This window comes from Bufo gargarizans, chromosome 5, assembly GCF_014858855.1.
Source record: "Bufo gargarizans isolate SCDJY-AF-19 chromosome 5, ASM1485885v1, whole genome shotgun sequence".
NCBI lineage: Eukaryota > Metazoa > Chordata > Amphibia > Anura > Bufonidae > Bufo > Bufo gargarizans.
Genome location: NC_058084.1, coordinates 149,735,648 through 149,762,590, shown reverse-complemented (window position 1 = coordinate 149,762,590; position 26,943 = coordinate 149,735,648).

Sequence of the window (26,943 nt, the reverse complement as noted above, 5' to 3'; positions counted from 1 at the left end):
TAAGATCACAGTTTAACAGAGATATGGGTCTATAATTACCACAATCTTCTCGATCTTTACCGTCCTTATGCAGGATAGTGATATGTGCTCTCAGAGCCTGTGCTGGTAGGGGTGTGCCAAGGAGGAGAGGGTTGCACACCTCAAGGAAGAGAGGCAATAGGTGTTTTCTAAACTTTTTGTAGTAAATGATTGGTAGACCATCTGGGCATGGACTTTTGCCTTGAGGAATGGAGTTCAATACTTTCTCAAGTTCTGCAGCGGTGAATGGGAGCAGGAGGGAATCTTTCTCTTCAGTAGTCAACCTAGGGGAACTAATGGAATCAAGAAAGGTAGAGATTAATGACGAAGTTGACCCAGATGTTTAATTAGCGAATGCTGGGTTGTTGGCAATATTATATAGTTTAGTATAGTATTCCTGAAAGGCATTGGCAATCAATGGGGTGGTAGTGACTTTGTGAGGCCCTGCTGTACGGAGAAAGGAAATGGATGTTTTCTCCCTTCTTTTTTGATAAGTTGCAAAATTATCTTGTTGCCTTTATCTCCATGGGCATAGTATTTGTATTTTAACAGTTGCAGGGATTTTGCAGCTCTAATATTAAGAAGATCCTTAACTTTCTGTCTAAGGGCCGCAAGGGCTTTCAGGTGGGTTTCAGTTTTGGATTGTTTTCCAACATCTGGATTTTGGCCATTAGGGGTTAAGTGCTTTTGTTCGTTGCTTTTTACCATGTGTGCCAAGAGCTATAAGTTGCCCTCTGATGAAGGCTTTATGAGCCTCCCAGACCAAGGGTGTAGATATTTGTGTGTTAAGGTTTTTACTAAAGAACTCCTCCAACTTCTTTCACAATGCCTTCACATACACAGCCGACTCTATTAGGGTATCATTTAATCGCCAGGACCATGTCCGTTGGGGGAGACATTTTAGAACTATTGTCATCTTAACTGGAGCATGATCAGATATCACTATTGCTCCTATATCTACTTTGTGAGCCGACTGTACATGAGATTCCGAGAGGAACAAGTAGTCAATGAGGTAGTATTATGTATGTACTATAGAATAATAGGTATAATCCCTGTCTGTGGGGTGTGTAAGTCTCCACATATCTAGTAGATGAGCCTCAGCCAAGGTCATATTTATCTTTCTCCATTGTCTAAGGGAGAACCCAGAGGGGTAAGGGGAGACATCTACAGGAGGCTCAAGGGTACATTCAAGTCTCCCCCCAACAGCACCACTCCCTCTGCATAGTCCTTCAGTATTTTTAAAGATGAAATGATCCAGGGTATTTCCTTCTTGTTAGGCGCATATAAATTGGCTATGGTTATTTAGGTGTCATACAGTAATCCCTGTAAAATTAGAAGTCTACGTTCTGTGTCTAGAATGATTTCACCAGTTTAAATGGGATAGAGTTCTTGATCACAATTGAAACTCCTCTGAAAGCTGATGAATATGTTGAGTGATACCACTAGGAAAAGGGAGAGTTGGGGAGTTTTAGAATGTGGTTGTGGCGAAAGTGAGTCTCCTGCAAGAGAACAATGTCAGCCTGTTGTTTATAAAGTAGACTGAACACCTGCCTGCACTTTTGTGGTACATTGAGACCATTGACATTGTGGGAGGTTAGCCATTAAGGAATAGTTGGGGAAACAAGTATCTGAAAAATGAGGTCCCACCACGGGTCACGAAATGGACTAACGAAATTACAGAAAACAAAAAGGATATAAACAATTCTTCAATCAAGCAAAATAAGTAGGTTATACCTTCCCCAATCCTTGCACCCCCACCCCCTGTAAACCCACATACAAATATGTAGAGGTAGAGTAAGGAGTGAGGGAGCCAGGGGGAAGGGCACCAACCTGAGCCGGAGATAACATTCATTATGAGCCAAAACGCTGATTGTGCTTCTTAGCACTATGTATATACAGATGTAGTAGAGTTAACACTCATGATTTATGAGATGTATTATCTAAACTAAATGCATTAAGCAAGCACCTTCAATTGCTTTTCAATGGCTTTTGTCTCAAGATAACACAATGAGTTCAGAAATTTGAGTTAAGAGCTTGAGTGATAACCCTGCGACATCTGTATAAGCACATAAGCAATAGTAAGCAGCATACACTACGTGCAGAATTATTAGGCAAATGAGTATTTTGACCACATCATCCTCTTTATGCATGTTGTCTTACTCCAAGCTGTATAGGCTCGAAAGCCTACTACCAATTAAGCATATTAGGTGATGTGCATCTCTGTAATGAGAAGGGGTGTGGTCTAATGACATCAACACCCTATATCAGGTGTGCATAATTATTAGGCAACTTCCTTTCCTTTGGCAAAATGGGTCAAAAGAAGGACTTGACAGGCTCAGAAAAGTCAAAAATAGTGAGATATCTTGCAGAGGGATGCAGCACTCTTAAAATTGCAAAGCTTCTGAAGCGTGATCATCGAACAATCAAGCGTTTCATTCAAAATAGTCAACAGGGTCGCAAGAAGCGTGTGGAAAAACCAAGGCGCAAAATAACTGCCCATGAACTGAGAAAAGTCAAGCGTGCAGCTGCCAAGATGCCACTTGCCACCAGTTTGGCCATATTTCAGAGCTGCAACATCACTGGAGTGCCCAAAAGCACAAGGCGTGCAATACTCAGAAACATGGCCAAGGTAAGAAAGGCTGAAAGACGACCACCACTGAACAAGACACACAAGCTGAAACGTCAAGACTGGGCCAAGAAATATCTCGAGACTGATTTTTCTAAGGTTTTATGGACTGATGAAATGAGAGTGAGTCTTGATGGGCCAGATGGCTGGATTGGTAAAGGGCAGAGAGCTCCAGTCCGACTCAGACGCCAGCAAGGTGGAGGTGGAGTACTGGTTTGGGCTGGTATCATCAAAGATGAGCTTGTGGGGCCTTTTTGGGTTGAGGATGGAGTCAAGCTCAACTCCCAGTCCTACTGCCAGTTTCTGGAAGACACCTTCTTCAAGCAGTGGTACAGGAAGAAGTCTGCAAGGTAAGAAAAAACATGATTTTCATGCAGGACAATGCTCCATCACACGCGTCCAAGTACTCCACAGCGTGGCTGGCAAGAAAGGGTATAAAAGAAGAAAATCTAATGACATGGCCTCCTTGTTCACCTGATCTGAACCCCATTGAGAACCTGTGGTCCATCATCAAATGTGAGATTTACAAGGAGGGAAAACAGTACACCTCTCTGAACAGTGTCTGGGAGGCTGTGGTTGCTGCTGCACGCAATGTTGATGGTGAACAGATCAAAACACTGACAGAATCCATGGATGGCAGGCTTTTGAGTGTCCTTGCAAAGAAAGGTGGCTATATTGGTCACTGATTTGTTTTTGTTTTGTTTTTGAATGTCAGAAATGTATATTTGTGAATGTTGAGATGTTATATTGGTAAAAATAAATAATTGAAATGGGTATATATTTGTTTTTTGTTAAGTTGCCTAATAATTATGCACAGTAATAGTCACCTGCACACACAGATATCCCCCTAAAATAGCTAAAACTAAAAACAAACTAAAAACTACTTCCAAAAATATTCAGCTTTGATATTAATGAGTTTTTTGGGTTCATTGAGAACATGGTTGTTGTTCAATAATAAAATTAATCCTCAAAAATACAACTTGCCTAATAATTCTGCACTCCCTGTATATACAGTCCTGATCAAAAGTTTAACACTTGAAAAATGGCAAAAAATCATATTTAGCATGGCTGGATCTTAACAAGGTTCCAAGTAGAGCTTCAACATGCAAGAAGAAGACATGGGAGTGAGACAAAACATTTTTTGAGCATTCAATTTAATGAAAACAACGAATAAACTGAAACAGGCTGTTTTTCAGCTGATCAAAAGTTTAGGACCACACCTCCAAAAAAAACTAAACCCTCCCAAAACAGAAATTCAACTTCCAAACATGAACTCAGTAATGAGTAGCTCCGCCGTTATTGTTGATCACTTCAAAAATTCATTTTTGGGGGAACAAAGTGTCAAAAAAAAAAATGGCGAATCGAGCAGTTTATATATATATTTTTTTTTATTTTACGGCGTCCACCGCATAGATGTTTTTTAATATTTTAATAGTTTGGACTTTTTGGATGCAGCGATATGTAATATTTTATTTATTTATTGTTTAGATATTTTATATGTAAAATTGGGAAAGGGGGTGATTTATACTTTTTTTTAAACAGTTTATTTAATAACTATTTCCCCCCTTTGGGGCTAGAACCTGGGATCTTTTAGGGTGAATAGAATCTCACACTCTCCCTGCTGCCCTGTGCATAGTATACACAGCAACATGGAGATTACCATGGCACCCAGGGCTTCAGTAGCATCCTGGCTGCCATGGTAATCGATCAGAGCCCCACAATTACACAGCTGGGGCTCCGATCAGAAGCTGCTACTGCACCACAAATGAGACGAGGTGAGGGGACTCTGTGACCACTGCCACCAATGATTTTAATACTGGAGAGGGGGGGTGGGGGGGTGGAGGGCACACTGCGCCACCAATGTTTTTAATACTGGGGACGAGGGGGGGCGCACTCCAATGATAATTAACATTTAATATACAAATACAGCCGGATTTAATTGCCGCCGATCGCAGCACCACAGCCCCTCCTCTTTTCCGACCCTCTGCACTCTCATTGGTGGCAGCAGCAGCAGCACAGATGGGAGAGACTGCTTCCTTCTTCCCTGTGCTGATGAGAGCAGGGCAATCCATATTCTCTAATACTGGGCTGTGCAGTAGCACAGCCTAATATCGATAAAAGACAAATCCCGGTATTGTATTGATACCGGGCTAAAAGTATGGATTGGGTATCGAAAGTTCGATACCCGAAACAACCCTAGTAGTGAGCACATAGGATCCCGACTGAATGCTGACCCATTCGTTTCAATGCGTCTGTGTACATGTACGTTTTTCAAGCATCATCTCTGTGTTCAGGAAAAATCACAGCATGTTCTATAAGGTCCATTCACATATCCGCAGTGTTTTGAGGATCCGCAAATTTCGGATCAACAAAACACCAGGCCGGCACCCCAATAGAAATGCCTATTCTAGTCCGCAGCTGCGGACAAGAATAGGACATGTTCTATTTTTTTCCGGAGCGTGGACCGGAAGTTCAGGGCCGCGGACCGGAAATGCAGATGCGGATAGCAAACTGTGTGCTGTCCACATCTTTTCCGTTCCCATTGAAAATGAATGGGTTATGCAGAACGGATCCGGACCCAAAATGCGGACGTCTGAATGGACCCATATTGTCTGATTTTCATGCGGCCCTGGCTCCATAGAAGTGAATGGGGGTTGTGTGAAAAATGGAAGGCGCCTGGATGCAGGGCGTTTTTCACTGATGGTTGCTAGGAGATGTAGATTGTTATACTTCAATTTTTCTTCACGTGTATAAGCCGTGTACCGGGGTGGGCTCCCCAGGATACAGCAAAGTCACGAACTAGGAAAACGACTCAGACACCAGCTCTTGTAAAACAGATTTTGCTTTACTGTTATGGGAAATCAAACACACTCCCAAATATAGTGAACATAAAATCAGATTACATACACTCAGCACAGTGCCCTTCTCTGGAGCAAACCAAAACTTTAACTGATAAGTCTTTGTGATAAACAAACAGCAATTATTGGTAGCCTGCCACTCAGCAAAACTAAGTAACTACCAGCAGGTTTGATATCAGTCTCTGGTATTTAGGCGCCAATCTTATATTGAGGTGCGTGTACACTCTGTATTACCGACCTGGGTCTGCTCTGCCTCAGCTGGTGACTGCGAACTGAACAAAGGCTGATCCAACACATGTGCAGTACCACAGGGTCCATTGCTTTGCTTTTTAGCTCTCATTAGTGATCCTGGCAGCTGTACGCCTTCTCCTGGACGGGATCTGGGTCCTTGACACGATCAGCTTCACTTGGCTGCAGTCCTGATCGCAACACTTTTCCAGTCTGCAACTAAAATGGATGCCAGCTTCCTTCCACTAGAAACACAGCTCCACCTCCTATGAACATTTAAATCAGAGCATTCTGTTTAGCTGTGTGGGGAAACAGCGGCCTCTTGTGGCCAAACAGCAAAATAACAGTGTTCATACAATAAGAGCTGTTTCACAATCTCACATGTGTGTGAAAAACATGCAATCCGGATACAATCCAAACTGAAAGCTGAACGCAGTCAATGAAAAAACATGATTGAACTTGTGTGCAAAACCATCAGTTTTTCCATGAACATATCTTGAGACAATATGTATTGCTAAGAAGAGGCTTCAGAGCTTCCCCTCATATTGTGCATATTCATACAGTGCACAAATAAGCATAGTATACAGTATAATATTATATGTGTCATTCAAAAACTCATTTATGTCAGTGTTAATAAACATACCATGCAGTTACTATGAAGATTCCAAGTGGTCAGAGTGACTGATTCATTCTGTGCAGCTATACAGGTCACTTTTGATAGATGGGAAATAATACAAGTCTCCATAGAAATGCTGAAAGTATGCTTACAAAGTGCCTTATCCACATTTAAATTAAATCCAAATGACCTGATCCTCTTATTTCATGATATTATGAGCTCCAATTCTATAATAAAACAAAGTCTACATAAATAATATAATTTGTATTTACTTAAACGGATAAACAAAGTGCAGTGTACGCGGATAAAGAAACAAACAATGACACAAATGGACTTGTTTCTTTATTTATGTGAATGCAAGCAACGATCGTGGTCAGTCAAGTTTACAAAAACAAAAACTACTTTTCCCAGGAAATTTTTATAATACGTGACGTTTGTTTATGTGTTGTATTTGTATCTCTGAACTGGACAAATGCAGTTGTGCTCATAGTGTGGGTTTCCATTCCCCAAGGCAGAATGCAGAATTTGTAAGATGTATACTTTTTTGGAAAATGAGTGATCTTGGGAAACATAATTTGTTAGCCTGCCATTTTCCCCTGTTAATGACCAGAACCAGTTTTATTCTTTTCAATACAACCTACAAAGCATTTTCTTATAGGGCTATTATTATGTTTTAAGCAATTTGTACTGTATTTTTTGATGATGTTAGCCCTGGAGTAAGCAGGGAGAAGGACCTTTGCGCCACAATCTGTGCCAGAAATATTCCTAATTCAAGCAAATAATTAATAAATGAAACCCTATGTTTTTAAGTTGGGTCCCCCTTTCTGTTTAAGGGGCAAGTGTAGAAGTTCTGAATTGGGCTAGTTATTGCAGTTTTTTATTTTTATTTTTTTACACATTGCGCCCCCCCCCCCCCCCCCCCATAGGGTCATAAAAGATCTTTGGGGCACAGTTTAAAATTACATTGTTTTTGTTTATTGTGGATTTCCTCTGTAACACTGGAGCTGACATATTAGCCCCATTTACAGAGAATTACAGCCTCTTGAGATACACACAGGGAAACTTCCCAGTGGGCCGATGTCCCGGGGGCCACCTGAGCCCACATCACTGCCACCAGTCAAGTTAGGAAGTATCTGATGCTCCCCTCCTGAATTTTACAGAATTTCCATCCTGAGGTAACTAGAGTAGAAGGACGGAACATGGCAGCTGGCCACAGCAGAGGGAAGTTTTGGGGGTTATTTTGTGCTTCTGGGGCAGTACTTTGTGATGTACTTTGGTATTTGGCTCTACTGGGGTGGTATAGTGTGCTGCAATATAGTAGTGCTGGCCATGCCTATCTGTTTTGGCCCTGCCTTCTGTCGATTTGGACCCAACTACAAAGTGAGGTCACTTTTAGTTTTTTTCCAGGGCCACTTTAAGTTCCCAGTCCACCGCAGCTTTCAATATCCTATAAGCCTAAAACTGGGTTTATACGCTGGATTTATCAATCGGCCATTATCCATGAATGCTGCCAATGTGAAATCTATGAGCATTGTGACTACAGTGATTGTAGATTTGTGCGTTTGTGGGAGAGTTGCAAATAATAGAGGAGAAGATCCAATTAGTAGCAGGGAAAAGGGGCTTTCATGACCGGTAGTCCTAATAATTAGCATGTGTACCTGTGTGAGTGAAATGGAGGAACTGATAGAGGAGTGGACAAAGCTTGCAAAAGGGCCACAAGAGTTTGCTATGGTAGTCCTGATAGAGGTTAGGATCATATCAATGCGGGAATATAAATGGTGGGCTGGATAGTAGTAAGTATAACTTCTCTGGGATCTATTATGTTCTCTCCATGTGTCCGCTAGAGACAGGGATTCAAAAGCCTGGTATATAATTGCAGAAAGAGAGTGGGGACGTGGCTGAGAGGGAGAGGAGGAGTGATCTAAAAAGGTATTAATTACAAAATTAAAATCTCCACACCACATTAGTCTGTGATAAGCAAGGGGTTCTATGACAGACATCACAGAGTGGAAGAATGATAATGGGTCATCAGTAGGAGTATAGGTATTAACAATACACTAAGTGGTGTCAAAAAATGAACCTAGAAGGATAATATATTGACCATTGGGATCAATTATAGACTGTGATACTTGAAAATAAGTTTTAAGTAGAGTAACTACACCTCTGCTTTTAGTACGCTTTATGGAGGAAAAATAAGTGGAGTATATGGGGTGGAGATATTTTGGGTAGGAGGAAAGGGTGAAATGGGATTCCTGGAGACAAATGATGACAGGCGCGTGCTTCAAATACGTAGAAAACGCCATTTTATGTTTTAGAAGGGAATTTAATCACTGTACATTATGGGTTATCTTACACATATTGGAAATGTAATAGAAAGTTATATGGTCCAAAAAAGGCGCCTAACTACACAATCTGTTGGAGTCCCATAGTATTACAGGTTATAGCTACTAGAGAGGGGTCGTTGATCCAGGGAGTTATTCTGATTGGAGTCGGGAAGGAATTTTTTATTCCTCTAAACTCTAAAGTGATGAAAATTGGCTTCTACCTCTACCTCACAGTTTTTTTATTGCCTTCCCCTGGATCAACTTGCAGGATGACAGGCTGAACTGGATGGACAAATGCCTTTTTTCGGCCTTATGTACTATGTTACTATGTAATCAAATCCTGTGTATGACTAGTGGTTACTCAACTTAATTTGAATAATTTCCAATAGAAAGATAAACAAGCTCGTACACAAACATAAACAGGCTTGAACATGAAACCTAATATGGCAATTAACAGTAGAAGGACAATATGGAGGGGGCGGAAGGCCCAGAGGTAGACGGCAACATGATAGTCCATCACGACGAATACCTGTGAATAAAAAAATAAATCCAAAAGAACATAAAAAGAGTAGGAGTTATTGGGATATGCACTGCTGTGGCAGACTAAAGAAGAAAAACACCCCAGTGTGAGACAAGAGTCAGTGTTCCTTAAACCTACAATGCTAATAACATGTGTCTTTTACATGGGCAGGGAAGGTGCTGTTAGACCATTATTTTACATACTGATGATGGAGCAACATAGATCAAGGGAGCGGTAGAATGGGCCGCAGAGGATGTGGTAGTTGTAACCTTGGTCCAGACTCTGGCTGGTCACTGCAGTCTTGGGGTAGTGGAGACATCTGATCTACTTCAATCCATGTCTGCTGTTGAATCTCGCAACCCTCTAATGGAGAATTAACTGTGTGAATTCGAGAGTTTAGCTGAAAAATGAGGGCAAAAGGGAAACCCCATCGGTAGCACACCCTCGCTTTTTGGAGAGCCTGGATAACCGGTCTCATTTCACTGCGCCTACTGAGATCCACAAAGAGGTGAATGGAAGATGGAAAATTAGGTAAAGTTGGGTAATTCCGAGCTACATTAACTATTTCGTCCCTTGCTTCCGGGTAATGAAATTAGCGAATTATGTCCCAGGGGATATCTGTAGAGCATAACCTACCCAAGGCCCTATGTACTCTATCCATTGGGAATAAGCCCAGGTCTGCTTGTGGCAAGAGAGCATTGAATAAAGTAAGCAGCGTGGCTGCAAGATCAGTGTGAGTGTCTCTTGAAGTTCCTGTACCCTCAAGCTACCTCTCCGTGATCTATCCTCAAAGTTCTTTATTTTCATTTCTTGTGCATCTATCTGAGCTGCATGAGAGTTTATATCTTCCTTGTCAGCTCCAGTGGCGTCAGCAAAGTCATCCACCAGCATCTCTAATCCGCTTTCTGTGGAGGAGGCATGGCCTGCTGGAGACGCCACAGGTTCCGCCATGATGGAATGTGTGATAGGTCTGAATATCTCCAGGAGCGTCTGGGACAGGTCCGGTGTGCTCGGTATTTTCGACTTACTCTTGTTGCGGATCCTCTTTAAGACCTCCCGAGAAAGGGTGCTTCTGGAGCTGTTTATACAGCGTTAAGAGTGGGATTTGTCCAGCAAGCGGTTCGGAGCTCACAGAAGCATCTGGTTCACTGTGCGTATGCTGCCCCGGTCCTGATAATTTAAATCTGCCTGTGGTGGCTGAGGTCCCATTGAGAATTTTTCCAGGAACTGTGGAAGTACAATATCAGACAGTGAGATTGTGGGAGTGTTTTGGTTATACAGTAATTGATAGCTGCAGAGAAAGAAGAGTGTGCTGAAATACTCTAGTTTATTGGTTTTAAAAAACAGAAAAATAGTTCTGAAAGTAAATTTAGACTTCTAAGAAATTCTCACTATATAGTAGTTTAGGACATAATTGGTTGCCAGAGTGATGATGATAATAATAATAAAAAACAAGTGGGTAGCTTTCAGTGAACTCAACCCCAAATAAATCTCACAAATGGGGCGGGGGGGGGGGGCATAAGGAAATGTTTGCTATTTTTAAATCAGAAAATCCCTCACATGACCTTATTTACTACAGGAAAGAAGTACAGTGGGATTAGTCAGCTTAACCCTCCTGACCTGCAAAGAGAGACACATTATTTTCTTACAGTATAAAACACATTATTGCACCAAACTGCTTGTCGACAGTAATGCCTTTAACAGATACCATTACTTAAAAAGTTCTGTCTTGGCGATATGGTCTGGTAATGGATAAACTCATTGTAGATTAGATACAACATCTGGTTCACTTGTGTGTTACAATGGCACATATATTATGAATGGGGGCACACGCATGCTGAGGGTTGTTTTATTTTTACTACATTTTCAGTTAGTTCCACATCTGACAACAAAAACATTTAAAGTGAAATGTTTGTCAGGCATGACATGACTTTAGGGCACGGGAAATCTTTTAACCCTTTCAGGACCAAGCCATTTTTCACCTTAAAGGGACACTGACAGGCCCAATAAGCATAATTATCTATATGTATGCATGCACAGGTCTTCTATTGTGTATTAAAAACATATAAGTCTAACTCCTGTCCACCTTATTAACATTGCAAACTGATGTTTTATAACCTGATGTAATCGGTCTTCTTTCTGCCCAAGGGGCGGCGTTTCAGCTTCACTTCTGCCCAGCCAGCCGCGCCCCAACTGCCATTTTGAAGCGCCGCCCAGCTCCTCAATATTCACTTCGCTGGGCGGCTTCTGCTGTCCCCGACCTTCAGAGATCCCGCGCATTCCCAGTAGAAAGCTATGGGATCTCGGAACGTTGGGGACAGCAGAAGCCGCCCAGTGAAGTGAATATTGATGATCTGGGCGGCGCTTCAAAATGGCAGTTGGGGCGCGGCTGGCGGGGCAGAAGTGAAGCTGAAACGCCGCCCCTTGGGACAGGAGTTAGACTTATATGTTTTTAATACACAATAGAAGACCTGTGCATGCATACATATAGATAATTATGCTTATTGGGCCTGTCAGTGTCCCTTTAACCTCTTAGGGATGCATGGTACGGCATGTTTCCCGAGTCCTTAAGGACCCATGACGTACCGGTACGTCATGAGTTTAAAATAAGATTGCGGCGCCCCGGGGGTTAATCCGAACGGGATGCCGGCTGAAATCATTCAGCCGGCATCCTGTCACAACGCCGGGGGGGTCATGTGACACCCCCGTATCGGCGATCGCAGCAAACCGCAGGGATAAAACTTTAAAATGCCTGAAATCAAGTTTTAATAACCCCCCTGCACCCCTGAATGAGATTATGTGGGCGGGTGGTGCAGGGGGGGTGTCGCAGGCGGTGCGGAAGGCAGGCGGTGCGGCAGACTGGATCGTGATCCCCCGCCCGCCTCCCCTTGAATAATCGTTGGCGTCTAGTGGGTATACCAGGGTGTCAGCACATTGCTGACACCCTGGTATAAACGGCTGACATCTGTGATGCGATGTCAGCCGTTTAACCCTTTCCATACAGCGGTCCGTACAGACCGCTGTATGGAAAAGGTTAACAGCTCAGGGAGCACCCTCCCTCTCCATCAGGGGGCTGCTGTGCCTTTGCAGCCCCCCGATGGGAGAGGGATAGAGCCCCCAGACAGCCCCCCGCCAACCCTGTCCTTACCGTTCCCCGTCAGCACAGTTCTGGCTACAACTGAGCAGACGGGGAAGGTTCCCATGGCAACAGGACGCCTTCTTAGGCATCCTGCTGTCCATGGTGCTGAACAGATCTATGCTAAAGGCATAGATCTGTTCAGACAAAGTGTAAGTAAAATACAGTACAGTACCCTATATAAGGTACTGTACTGTATTATACAGACATCAGACCCACTGGATCTTCAAGAACCAAGTGTGTCTGGGTCAAAAAAAAGTTAAAAAAAAGTGAAGATAAAAAAACACATTTATCACTGAATAAAAATTTAAAAAATAAAATACACTACACATATTAGATATCGCTGCGTCCGTAACGACCTGATCTATAAAACGGTCATGTTACTTTCCCCGCACGGTGAACGCCATAAAAATGAAAAAAAAATAAAAACTATGAAAAAATTTACATTTTGCCCACCTTACTTCACAAAAAAGGTAATAAAAGTGATAAAAAAGTCGCATGTATGCCAAAATAGTGCCAATCAAACCGTCATCTCATCCCGCAAAAAATGAGAACCTACCCAAGATAATCGCCAAAAAACTGAAAAAACTATGGCTCTTAGACTATAAAAACACTAAAACATGATTTTTTTTGTTTCAAAAATGAAATCATTGTGTAAAACTTACATAAATAAAAATAAAGTATACATATTAGGTATCGTTGCGTCCGTATCGACCGGCTCTATAAAAATATCACATAACCTAACTCCTCAGGTGACCACCGTAAAAAAATTAAAATAAAAACGGTGTAAAAAAAGCCTTTTTTTCTCATCTTACGTCACAAAAAGTGTAATAGCAAGCGATCAAAAAGTCATATGCACCCCAAAATAGTGTCAATCAAACCGGCATCTCATCCTGCAAAAAATGAGGCCCTAATTAAGATAATCGCCCAGAAACTGAAAAAACAATGGCTCTTAGACTATGGAGACACTAAAACTTTCTTTTGTTTTAAAAATGAAATCATTGTGTAAAACTTACATAAATAAAAAAAATTGTATACATATTAGGTATCCCCACGTCCGTGACAAGCTGCTCTATAAAAATACTACATGATCTAACCTGTCAGATGAATGTTGTAAAAAAAAGTGCCAAAAAAGCTATTGTTACCTTGCCGCACAAAAAGTGTAATATAGAGCAACCAAAAATCATATGTACCCTAAACTAGTACCAAAAAAACTGCCACCCTATCCCGTAGTTTCTAAAATGAGGTCCCTTTTTGGGAGTTTCTACTCTAGAGGTGGGCGGGGCTTCAAATGGGACATGGTGTCAAAAAAACCAATCCAGCAAAATCTGCCTTCCAAAAACCGTATGGCATTCCTTTCCTTCTGTGCCCTGCCGTGTGCCCGTACAGCAGTTTACGACCACATATGGGGTGTTTCTGTAAACTACAGAATCAGGGCCATAAATAATGAGTTTTGTTTGGCTGTTAACCCTTGCTTTGTAACTGGAAAAAAAATATTAAAATGGAAAATCTGCCAAAAAAGTGAAATTTTGAAATTGTATCTCTATTTTCCATTAAATCTTGTGCAACACCTAAAGGGTTAACAAAGTTTATTAAAATCAGTTTTTAATACCTTGAGGGGTGTAGTTTCTTAGATGGGGTCACTTTTATGGAGTTTCTACTCTAGGGGTGCATCAGGGGGGCTTCAAATGGGACATGGTGTCAAAAAAACAGTCCAGAAAAATCTGGCTTCCAAAAACCATACGGCGCACCTTTCCCTCTACGCCCCGCTGTGTGGCCGTACAGTAGTTTACGGCCACATATGGGGTGTTTCTCCAGGGTCAGGGCAATAAAGATACAGTCTTGTTAACCCTTGCTTTATTAGTGGAAAAAATGGGTTAAAATGGAAAATTAGGCATAAAAATGAAATTCTCAAATTTCATCCCCATTTGCCAATAACTCTTGTGCTACACCTAAAATATATCTGTAAAGAATAAATCAAGGCAACTGGACGTACTGTAGATTTCTTGAAAACTTTTCACTCGTTCTTCCAACGAGCTTTCTCAATTCTGAGTGATTGTACAAAAATTCTGGGAATAAATATGTAACTGAATCCACATCTGGTAATTATACCCAGCATTGGGTCAAAGGTGTCTATTCCATTATCCTAATTGGAGTCAGTAGGTGATAAAGACTTCCCAGAAAAAGGTGTCAAGACAGCATTGTATGTGGCAGACAATAGATGTCTAACCCCCCCCCCCCCACCTCTATTCAAGCTTGGCTTCTCCATTTTTACATAGATGGCCTCCTTCACGCCTCATTTGTACCAATCGGCCTCCTTATCCAAAACGCGTACTTGACTGTCTTCAAAGGTGTGACCTGTTCCTTTTAGATGTAAGTACACGGCTGAATCTTGACCAGAGGTTTTGGCTCTTCTATGCTGAGCCATACGCTGATGTAGTTGTTGTTTTGTTTCGCCGATATACAGTTCTGAGCATTCCTCATTGCACTGGACTGCGTACACAATGTTTTCCATCTTGTGTTGAGGCGTTGGGTCTTTGGGGTGAACCAGTTGTTGCCTCAGTCTGTTGCTGGGTTTACAGCAAACAGGAATGTGATGTTTATTAAAAATCCTTTTGAGTTTCTCAGACACCCCAGCTACATATGGGATAACCATATTCTTGCGCCTGTCATGCTTCTCGCCCTCACTGGTAGTCTTGGTGGTCTTTCTTCTCCTTCTTTCTGTTTTGACAAAGGCCCAAACTGGATACCCACAAGTTTTAAGTGCCCCTCTGAGGTGTTTGAGTTCCTTCGCCTTGGCCTCTGTGCTGGTGGGGATTTTCTCTGCCCGGTGGTGTAGAGTCTGGATGACTCCCAGTTTGTGGTCTAGAGGATGGTGGGAATCAAATAGCAGGTACTGGTCTGTGTGTGTTGGTTTTTGATAGACCTCTATTCCCAGCTTCCTTCCCTCTTCCACTGTTATAAGACAGTCCAGAAACGCCAGTTTGTTGTTCTGCATCAGCGTATGGCTCAGCATAGAAGAGCCAAAACCTCTGGTCAAGATTCAGCTGTGTAATTACATCTAAAAGGAAGAGGTCACACCTTTGAAGACAGTCAAGTACGCGTTTTGGATAAGGAGGCCGATTGGTACAAACGAGGCGTGAAGGAGGCCAGCTACGTAAAAATGGAGAAGCCAAGCTTGAATAGAGGTGGGGGGGTTAGACATCTATTGTCTGCCACATACAATGCTGTCTTGACACCTTTTTCTGGGAAGTCTTTATCACCTACTGACTCCAATTAGGATAATGGAATCAACACCTTTGACCCAATGCTGGGTATAATTACCAGATGTGGATTCAGTTACATATTTATTCCCAGAATTTTTGTACAATCACTAGGAATTGAGAAAGCTCGTTGGAAGAACGAGTGAAACGTTTTCAAGAAATCGACAGTACGTCCAGTTGCCTTGATTTATTCTTTACAGATATATACCATGACCTGGATAAATGAGAACCTTCACAGACAACACCTAAAATGTTAACGAAGTTTGTAAAATCAGTTTCTATCATGTAAGCCTCACAAAGTGACTTCAAACCTGTAGTGGTCCCTAAAAATTGGGTTTTTGTAAATTTCTGAAAAATTTCAAGATTTGCTTCTAAGCCTTGTAACATCCCCAAAAAATAAAATATCATTCCCAAAATAATTCAAACATGAAGTAGACATATGGAGGATGTAAAGTCATCGCAATTTTTGGGGGTAGTACTATGTATTACAGAAGTAGAGAAACTGAAACTTTGAAATTTGCTAATTTTTCCAAATTTTTGGTCAATTAGGTATTTTTTTATGCAAAAAGATATATTTTTTTTACTCCTTTTTACCAGTGTCATGAAGTGCAATATGTGACGAAAAAACTATCTCAGAATGGCCTGGATAAGTCAAAGTGTTTTAAAGTTATCAGCACTTAAAGGGACACTGGTCAGATTTGCAAAAAATGGCCAAGTCCTTAAGGTGAAATAGGGCTGAGTCCTTAAGGGGTTAAGGACCAGGCCATTTCTTGCAAATCTGACATGTGTCACTTTATGTGGTAATAACTTTAAAATGCTTTTACTTATCCAGGCCATTCTGAGATTGTTTTCTCGTCACATATTGTACTTCATGACACTGGTAAAATTGAGTCCAAAATTTTAAATTTTTATTCATAAAAAATACCAAATTTCTCAACTTTTATAATAGTTAGTAATACCTCCCCATATGTCTAATTCCTGTTTGGATAATTTTGTGAATGCCATTTCATTTTTTAGGGACGTTATAAGCAAATCTACCATTTTAGAAACTACATCCCTTAAGGTATTCAAAACTGATTTTACAAACTTTTTTAACCCTTTAGGTGTTCCCCAAAAATTAATGGAATATGGAGATGAAATTTCAGAATTTCACTTTTTTGGCAGATTTTCCATTTTAAGCCATTTTTTCCAGTAACAAAGCAAGGATTAACAGCCAAACAAAACTCCATATTTATTGCCCTGATTCTGTAGTTTACAGAAACACCCAATATGTGGTTGAAAACTACTGAATGGGCACACGGCAGGGCTCAGAAGGAAAGAAACACCATTAGGTTTTTGGGAGGCAGATTTTGCTGGACTGATTTTATGATACCATGTCCCATTTGAAGCCCCCCTGAAGCACCCCTAGAGTAGAAACTCCAAAAAGTTACCCCATTTTGGAAACTACGGGATAAGGTGTCAGTTTTGTTGGTGCTATTTTAGGGTAGATATGATTTTTGGGTTGCTCTATATGTGAGGCAAGGTAACAAAAAATAGCCGTTTTGGCACCATTTTTATTTTTTGGTATTTACAATGTTCATCTGACAGGTTAGATCATGTGCTATTTTTATAGAGCTGGTTGTTATGAATACGACAATACCAAATATGACAATAATAATATAACATAATAAATATAATATAACATAATAAAGCATTTTTTTTTTTGTGTCTCCACATTCTGAAAGCCGTAGTTTATTTTTATTTTTTGGTGACTGTCTTATGTAGGGGCTCATTTTCTTTGGTATGAGATGACGGTTTGATATTATTTTAGTGTGCATATGACTTTTTGATAGCTTGCTATTACACCTTTTGTGATGTAAGGTGAAAATTGTTTTATTTTTTGACACCGTTTTAATTTGTTTACGGTGTTCACCTGAGAAGTTAGGTCATGTGATATACAGCAGGTTCTTACGGACGCGACGATACCTAATATGTCAACTTTTTTATTTACTCAATAATAGCATTTTTGAAACAAAAAAAAATTATGTTTTAGTGTCTCCTTATTCTGAGAGACATATATTTTTTGCAGGATTAGGTGACGGTTATATTGGTACTATTATTGGCGGCATACGCCTTTTTGATCGCTTGGTGTAGCACTTTTAGTGTAAATGTTTTTTTAGCACAGTTTTTATTTACATTTTTAGACGGTGTTCACCTGAGGGGTTAGATCATGTGATATTTTTATAGAGCCGGTCATTCTGGACGCAGCAATACCTAATGTCTACTTTTATTTATTTATAGATCCAGTACTATTGTTCAAAACAATTTGGACAACCTCTTTAACTCCTTATTGTATGATTACACATAATTAATGGGAGGTACTTCCTGTAGAGTTTTTTTTAATTGTAAGTCATTGTGATCTCTTGGGTATAGGAGAGGAGCTGTGACCATGCAATCACAGCAGGACCCCAACATTGACTGAAGCAGGGCTCCCGCTGTCTTAGGGTACTTTCACACTAGCGCTATTTTTTTCCGATATTGAAATTCGGTAAAGGGTCTTAATTCTGAAAAAAACGCAACAGTTTTTTCCTAATGCATTCTGAATGGAAAGCAATCAGTTCAGTATGCATCAGGATGTCTTCCGTTCCGTCCCTTGTACGGTATTTGACCAAACAAAGTACCACAGCATGCTGCGGTATTTTTTCCGGACAAAATCCCGGAACAATGCCGCACTTACCATAGAGATGTATTAATGCCGGATTTGGTACCAAGTGTTCTGGAAATTGCTGCATCGCCGGATACGGTTTTTCGGTCTGCACATGCGCTGAGACTTAGGAGGAGCAATTTTTTCTTTTGATCTATAAATACTGGTTCCGTTATTCCGGATTCTACAGGATGAGATGGATCTGGTATTTCACCAGATCTGTCTAACGGATCCGCAAAAAAGTCTTTACGTTTGTATACGGCTTGCCAGATCATTTAAAAAACGCTAGCCTTTTCGTTTAACTCCATAGATGCTATGGTCCTTAGCAGACATGACATCTAGGTGGCTAGACAGAGGAAGCAGGCTTCCACTGTCATCCTTCAGCAGCCCACAAATGCGATCAAAGGGTGTCAGTGAATTAGAATACCAGCCACTTTCATAACTGCCATTGCTGTATGTCTATCAGGTCATGGAAAACACAAGGTCTAATAAATTGCCCTTCAGTTTACTACTGACAGAAGATACTACTAAAGAAAGCATTATGGAAAAATAAAAAAAGTTGTCTTTTGAATGCAGCAATTGTCATTCTATGAAATATACTGTTATTATGCAAAGGAAGTAAAGCATAAAAATCCCTTTACATATATGAATTCACTGCAGTACTAACAGAATAAAGGCAACATGTTATTTATGACTGCGCAAAATTCGCAAAATAATTGCCAGAGTTAGTTTTTTTTCCTATTAATAGAAGTTAAACAATAAGTTATGTGTACGCCAAAATGAAAAATACGTTTCTTAAAGTGATTTTAACAGAAAAAAAAGTTATGGCCGTCTGAATTTGGTGACACAAAAAACAAAAAATGAATCTGCTCATTGACTAAGGGGAGTGGGGTTTCACGAAAGGGTAAACGGGCGCAGTACAGAGGCAAAAGACAAGTTCTTAACTCAAAACGTCAGTGTTTATTCAAACTTGAGGCAATTGCACCAAAACAGCACATGACTTTGCAGTCCTGGTTTTAATTCACACACAATGGAAAGTTCATATAACACAAGTCACCTTGCTGGCAGTTCTGCCTCTAGTAGTCCACAGCAGGCTTTAGGGGGCCTGTTTCCCCAGCATGCGGCTCCTCAGCTTTTCAGCACGGCACAAAGCCTCAGATCCCAAAACAGAGACATCTCTGCTGAGCCCAGCTGCCTATTTAAGGACAACCAGGTGCTGCCAAAACCCGGATCGGCACTTAAACTCTGATCCAGTATTTGACCTCACCTGACTGGAAGCCAGCCCAGCCGCACATGCTGGGAGGAAAATACCTGCCTTGCCAGACACAACCCCTCACTGTGCTACAGGGTTTAAAGGGATTTTCCCATCTCAAGATTTGTGGCTTATCTCTAGGACATGCCAAAAATGTCTGATAGGTGCTGGTCCCACCTCAGGAACCCGCTCTTTTTTTATTTATTTTTTATTAATCTCTTTATTGAAATGAGAGTTATCACAGGTTATACATACGATCAATAAGTCATGGATAACTTTTCGTTACAGAATAGTGATGTATAAAACAGCAGACATCTGTACATTTATTCTCAAATCACCAAATTTTTAATTTTCAACCCAATACCTTGCCCCGATGTCACGAGGGTGTCAAGAGCCACGCCTGACTCCGTTGTACCCGGGGTCAGGAGGTCGCAGCGGTTGGCTGCACGCTCTATGTAAGATAGGGATGTTTCCTTATTGTAGCTTTCTGGGTTTGCTTTGCGAACCCTTTTGGCTCACTCAGGGATCCGTAGCTCCTTCTCTCAGCTGTTCCTTGTCCAGCACTCCCAATCCTCCTTATATTCCCCTCTCACACTTCTCTGGTTGCCAGATATAGAGCTTCCTGCCTGGACATCTATTCTGACCCACTGGAGCTGTGTTGCAGCGTTCTCTGGTAGTTGATCCAGAACGCTACCCTCCGGATCCCTGTTGGACCTTTGTGGACAGTTGTTGTCGTCCACCTGGGTGTTTGTGTTTGTCTGTGTTTGTCTGTCCTCTCCCTGGTGTTTCCCTCTTAGTGTCAGTGGTGAGGACTAGCGATCCCACCTAGGGCTCATTTCAGGGAAAGCCAGGGTTTAGGCACGTGATCGCCGCACGGGTGAGGAACCCGTCTAGGGACGTCAGGGCAGTCAGGTGCCAGCCGCAAGGAGAGTTAGGGGTCACCTCCTTTCCCTCTCCCTTGGGCAGGACTTTCCCTTTTTCCTCCCTGTGCGTGTTGCCGGTCATTACACCCGAATCCAATTCCCCATCCCTCCAACATCCCTCCCTTATATACCCCAACCCCTGCACACTCGTCTGGGACCATGTCGATGTATCTTCTCTGATTTTAACCTAGATTTGGCTCTTAATAAAGGCAGTCTAGGTATCTAACTTCCCTAGTTTATTAGCTAGTTGCGCTTCTAAATACCATTTAGTCATTTTGAAAGGGGCTATAAGTTCCTGAATTTCGCAGTTTCAGTTTCGCAGATTCTATAAAATCTCTCCATTTCTTGATACATTTTTCAATTAACCCTTCCTTATCTCGTTCTACCGCCAACCTTTCAAGGTACAAAACATTTTTTATAATCCCTAACACTTCCGCCCATGATGGGACTCCCTCCTCCAACCAACGTCTCAGAAGAGCCTTCTTTACTGACATCAGCAATACGTGCACTCCCCCTTTAGCGACCACTGCCCCTAAATCTTCTTCTTGGTTCTTTGGTATATAATGAAAAATGCATTGTTGTGGCGTTAATCCCACTTCCTCTCCCCAGATTTCCTTTATTGCAACTATTGCATTTTGCCACAATGGTTGCACCTTTGGGCACTCCCACAAAGCATGAAGAAGTCCAGCTTTCGGGAGTATACACTTGGGGCAATGCCGCAAATAATGGGCAGGAGCATCCTGATAAGACAGATTAAAGGCGTATGTCGCCCTATGTAAAATTCGCAATTGCGTTTCTCTCCATTGTTCGTTGTAAACAGCCCACCGCACTAATTCCAGACCCTCCCTCATTTTCCTTGCTATGTTCTGGTCATTTAATTCCCTTACCCAAGGCTTGAAGGCCTCCTTTACCGCTCCTATCATCTGTATGCTATGCAACCTTTGGTACAATTCTGAGAGGGACATATGCGATCCATCTTTGCCCAGCATGGCTGCGAACCACGTAAGCCCATCCGGATTACCCAGTGAAATTGCCTGTGCCTTGCAGTAGCTCTGAATTTGCAGAAAAGGGAGGTAATTAGCATCTGTTAGGTCATACTGTCCCTTCACCTGTTCCCAGGATAGCAATTGGCAGCCGAGACTTCTAATAAATCGCTAAGTTTCATGATATTCTTTGTCCTCCAACCTTGGAACAAAATATTATCTCTGCCCTGGGGGAACGCAGGCAGCGACCACAATGGCATCTTAGATGAGACATAGTAGGGAAGTCCATAGATTTTCCTAATTGACTTCCATGCCATTATGGTGTCCTTTAGCAAGATAGACTGTCTGATCGATATGGGAAGATCTTTTAGTTTTGTATGCAGCAGAGCAACTAAGTTCCATGAACCAACTAACCCCTGTTCTATCTTGATTGTCGAGTAATACCCAGTCCCCCATACCCAGTCCCTGACATGTCGGAATAAAGCTGCAAGATTATAATGGCGAATATTCTGCATTTGCAGTCCTCCTTCCCATTTCAACATTGTCAGTTTCGCATAAGCAATACGCGGTCTTTTGGCTTTCCACAAGAAGCGATTGAACGCTCTCTGAATCCTTTTGGTGTCAGTGTGTTTTAGTAGTAACGGAATTGTTTGGAGTGGGTAAAGTAACTTCGGGAAGCTCACCATTTTAATCAAGTGCGCTCTGCCACATAAGGACAGGGGTAACTCCATTTTTCCAATTCGCTCTCAATCTTTAGAAATAGAGGGGGATAATTCAGTGTATATATCGACTCCGGGGTACACCCTATTTTGATACCCAAATAAGTTATAAAATCTTTTCTGATTTCCACTCTAGATTGTATCCGGCTTTCTTGGTAAGTCCTCCGCCCCAGAAACAGTATTTGGCTCTTGTCTACGTTGATCTTATAACCCGTCACTCTCCCATATGTAATTAAAGTCTCCATCACCTAATCTAGCCGACGTTCCGGTGCTCCTAGGTATATCAGGATGTCGTCCGCGAAGCAACTCACTTTCAGCTCCTGAGTACCTACTTTAATCCCTTCAAAGGTGTCAGATTGTATCATCAATCTAGCTAGGGGCTCCATTGCTAGGTTAAAGAGCAAGGGAGACAGGGGACATCCCTGCCGCGTGCCTTTGCTAAGTCTAATGTTCTTTGATAAAAAGCCCGGTACATACACTTTCGCTAGGGGATTCTCATATATAGCTCTTAGGTAATTTCTAAAGCTACCCTTAATGTTGACCTTATCTAGCACCATATCTAACCACTGCCAGCTAACGTTGTCGAACGCCTTTTTGGCATCGATTGCTAATAACGCTGGTTTATAGTCCCGTAAATCATTCCTGTCATTGCCTAGAACTGCCAAAACCTTCCCGATGTTGGTCACCGCTGATCTACCCTTCATAAACTCCACTTGGTGAGGACCTATCAAGTCAGTCACACAAATGGCCAGCCTGTTAGCTAAAATTTTAGATAAAATCTTAACATCCTGATTGATTAACGATATCGGCCTATATGAGCCTGGCTGAGTTAAATCTCTTCCCGGTTTTGGAAGTATTTGTATATAGGCTAATTTGCCTGTGTCTGGTAGACTTCCACCGTTCAAGATGTCATTAAATAGATTAGTCAAAGTCGGGGATAATTCCTGGTTAATTGCTTTATAAAATTCAGCTGGGAACCCATCGGGGCCCGGAGCCTTGCAGTTCGCCAGGGATTTAATAGTTGTCCTTACTTCTTCCTCACTTACCGCACGATTCAGAGTTTCCAGCACTTCCCTTGAAAGCTGTGGCAGTTCTACCCTAGTCAGTAGGTCAATAGCTCCCTGGGCATCAAAGGGATCATTGGTATACAGTGTTTGAAAAAAATCCCCCAGTGTTTCCATTATTTCCTTTGGTTGGGTACATAGCCTTCCCGATTTATCCTTTAAAGGATGCAATGGGGACTGTTTGGCAAATGGACGAGTTAAATTGGCCAATAATCTCCCTGCCTTATTCCCATGACGAAAAAACTTTGCCTTTTGATAGTCTCCAAACCATTTCTCCTGTCTCTCAACGCAATAGTCAAAGTTATGCTTGGCGGTTACCCATAATAACTTGTTAGCTTCTGTGGGGGTTTGCAAGAAGTTTGTGTATGCCTCTCGTACCTGAATGATAGCCTCTTCATATTTAATCCTCGCTTCCTTCTTCTTCCCTATCGTGTGGGACATTATACGGCCCCTCAGTACAGCTTTGGCTGCATCCCAGAAAAGAGCCTGGTTAGATGCATGTTCCGCATTATCCTGTGCGTATTCCCACCACCAGCCTCTAACTTTGTCTATAAACTCTTTGTCACTAGACAAGTGTTGAGGCATTCTCCAAATATATTCCTGTCCCCTAGGGACAGTGTCCATGATTTCCATGATCACTGGGGTATGGTCAGAGATTAGCAAGTCAGAAATCTCAACCATTTTGACTTTTGACAGAAATCTCGACGATGTCAAAAAGTAGTCAATCCTTGACCATGACCCCTGCGCATGCGAAAAATGGGTGAACTCTCGATCCACTGGGTGGTAATAGCGCCATACATCAAGTAGTCACGTATTCTGCAATAGAGGGAGTAAGGTCTGAGCACGACTCTGGTTGCTAATAGCCCCAGGAGCCCCTCGTCTCCTATCCTCTTGTTCATTGTGCACCCTATTAAAGTCTCCTGCTACCATTATCATTTGGGAATCCTCTTTCAGAATATCCACCTCCAATCGCTTATAAAACTCCATCTGAGATGTATTGGGGGCATAGATATTGTGGATGACCATCTGGCCTGCAGAAGAATCTAGACATATGCGCATCCACCTCCCTAGGTCGTCTGTCGATGTGGACTCAATAACATATTGTAAACGTTTGTGCAATAGAACGATGACACCCGCCTTTTTACCCACAGAGGATGACCCTACCACTTGTCCCACCCACAATCTCTGCATCCTCCAGTACTCTGCTTCTTCCAGATGTGTCTCTTGCAGAAATGCAATATCAATCTTAAGTTTTTTAAGATGGCGTAGTACCGCCATACGTTTTGAAGGGGATCTGGCCTTTAACATTCCATGTGGCCACTCTCATAATGGTTTGATATTATAGATCTCTGCAGGAGAGTCAACCCAGAACAGATAGCAACGGTATCTCACATAGCATCTCTTGATCATCCTAGTCTCGACCAGTCCCAGATTAGAGCTCCCCTCCCACCACCCCTCTCCCCCCTCCCAGTCCCCAGCCCCACAACATTAACATCATTTCTGCTAACTTCACTTTTTTCGCACATATTATCGTGTAGCTGTCGTTACTACAAGAAAACAGAACCAACTGCCTCAAAGACAATCTCGTACATTCTCCTAGCCCTCCAGCCCCTACTTCTTGACATAACAGTAATTGGCATATCAGAACGTAAATGAACCATAAGTCTTTTGTCATCTCACGTGTTCTTTCAAAGGTACCTTGTAGAACCGCATCCATTCTTTACGATCTCAGCTCTCCTCCAGAATTCACCACCTGCTCTTCCGATCCCATAGGCCTAGACACCAAACGTCCTTGTTTCTGTCTGGATCCTCTTCCTCTGATCGATGTTGCTGATCTCTGGGAAGGTGGGGGAATCATGTCCGAGAACAACTGATCAGACTCCAAAGCCTCCATCGCCTCTCCTGGGGAGTGGAAGGTGTCAATCGTGCCATCTTGACGAAAGAGTCTTAACATTGCTGGGTACAATAAGGCGAATTTGACTTTGTTCTGAGCCAGCGAGGAACAAATTTGAGTGAACTCCCTCTTTCGTTTAGCTACTTCAGCCGAATAGTCACTGAATAAAAGAACCTTTTTGCCTCGAACCAGTAGGGGTGGCGCGTGTCGCCTGAATTTCGACAATATGGCCTCTTTGGCGGCATAGTTTAGGTACTTAACAATCACCGCTCTGGGTCGTATGTTGTCCGAGCGCCCTCCCGCCGACATCGGCGGTCCCAAGCGATGCGCCCTTTCCACTATGCATGCGCCTCTCAGCCCCAGCGCTTGCGGGATCTCCACTTCACAAATGTCCGCCAACTGGTTTGGGGGAATCGATTCCGGTAATCCGATTATTCTTAAGTTGCTCCTCCGGGAGCGATTCTCCAGGTCATCGACCTTCTCCTTTAAGTACTGGTTGCTGCGTATGACCTTGCTGATGTTGCTATGCGCTTTTTCCAGTTCCCCCTTGGCTAACATCACCCTCTGTTGTACTTCGGCGATCTGGGAGGTATGCTGTGTCACTTCAGTCTGTAACTGTTGTAAGGCCGTCGACACTGTGGCCTCTAGTGAGGCCTTGATATCTGGTGCCAGGAGTTTGGCTACTTCTATAGCCATCGTTTTACATGAGGAAGTTAACTCATTGTTCTGCCCTGGACCACAGTCCACCTCCTCCTCTTCCGAACAGGAGGCCTCAGCGCTCCTCTGTGTAGACTGGGAAGTCGATCTAGTAAGTCTTTGGCGTTTATTTTGCATCGGCGCCATCTTGCCTCGGCTTCTCGGTTCCTCTCCTGGCGGGAGTGACGATAGAAACTCGTTCTGAGAGCCGCCTCTGACCAAATATTTCTCTATGGGATGCCCCCAACACGTTAAGGGGTATGTATGGACGCTTTACAGTCCCGATATGCGGCGGCTCAATGAATTTCGGGACGGTAGAGCGGAGCTCCTGTAACTAGCGGCTATCCATGCGCGCGCCGGAACCGGAAGTCAGGAACCCGCTCTTATCTCCAGAACGGGGCTCCCAAAGTGAAGGAATGTGCACCGAGCATGCAGCGTGTCCTCTCAATTCACCACAATGGGACTTCTGAAAATAGCCTTGCAGTTACTGAGTGGCCCCATTCTATAGATAGGTGCCAGTCCTGCCTGTGGGACCAGCTCCTATCTGGCATTTTTGGCATATCCTAAAGATATGCCAAAAATATTAAGATGGTAAAACCCCCTTAAAGCTGTGCTATCCCATTGCATGGTATAGAAAACAATGCAGTTTCAGATGAAGTTTTATGGTTGAAAATACTTCACGTCTCATTTCTGTAGTAAACATTGTGATAAATAAGCTGATCTATCTATATTGATCAGTTCTGAGAATATAGTACTGTAACAGCATAGTATATAAAAAATGAATTCAATAGTCAGGCTCCATGGCGCAAATCATTAAAGAAGATCAAGAAGTCCGATCTTAAATTTTCAAAATTACAGGCTTTTCCAGTAAAACATTTATATCATGTATGTTATTATTCTGCAAAAACAACGAAAATTATGCTTTAACCTCTTAAGGACTCAGCCCAATTTCACCTTAAGGACTTTTTTTGCAAATCTAACCAGTGTCGCTTTAAGTGCTGATAACTTTAAAACGCTTTGACTTATCCAGGCCATTCTGAGATTGTTTTTTCGTCACATATTGTACTTCATGACACTGGTAAAATGAAGTAAAAAAATTCATTTTTATTTATAAAAAAAAACAAATTTACCAAAAATTGA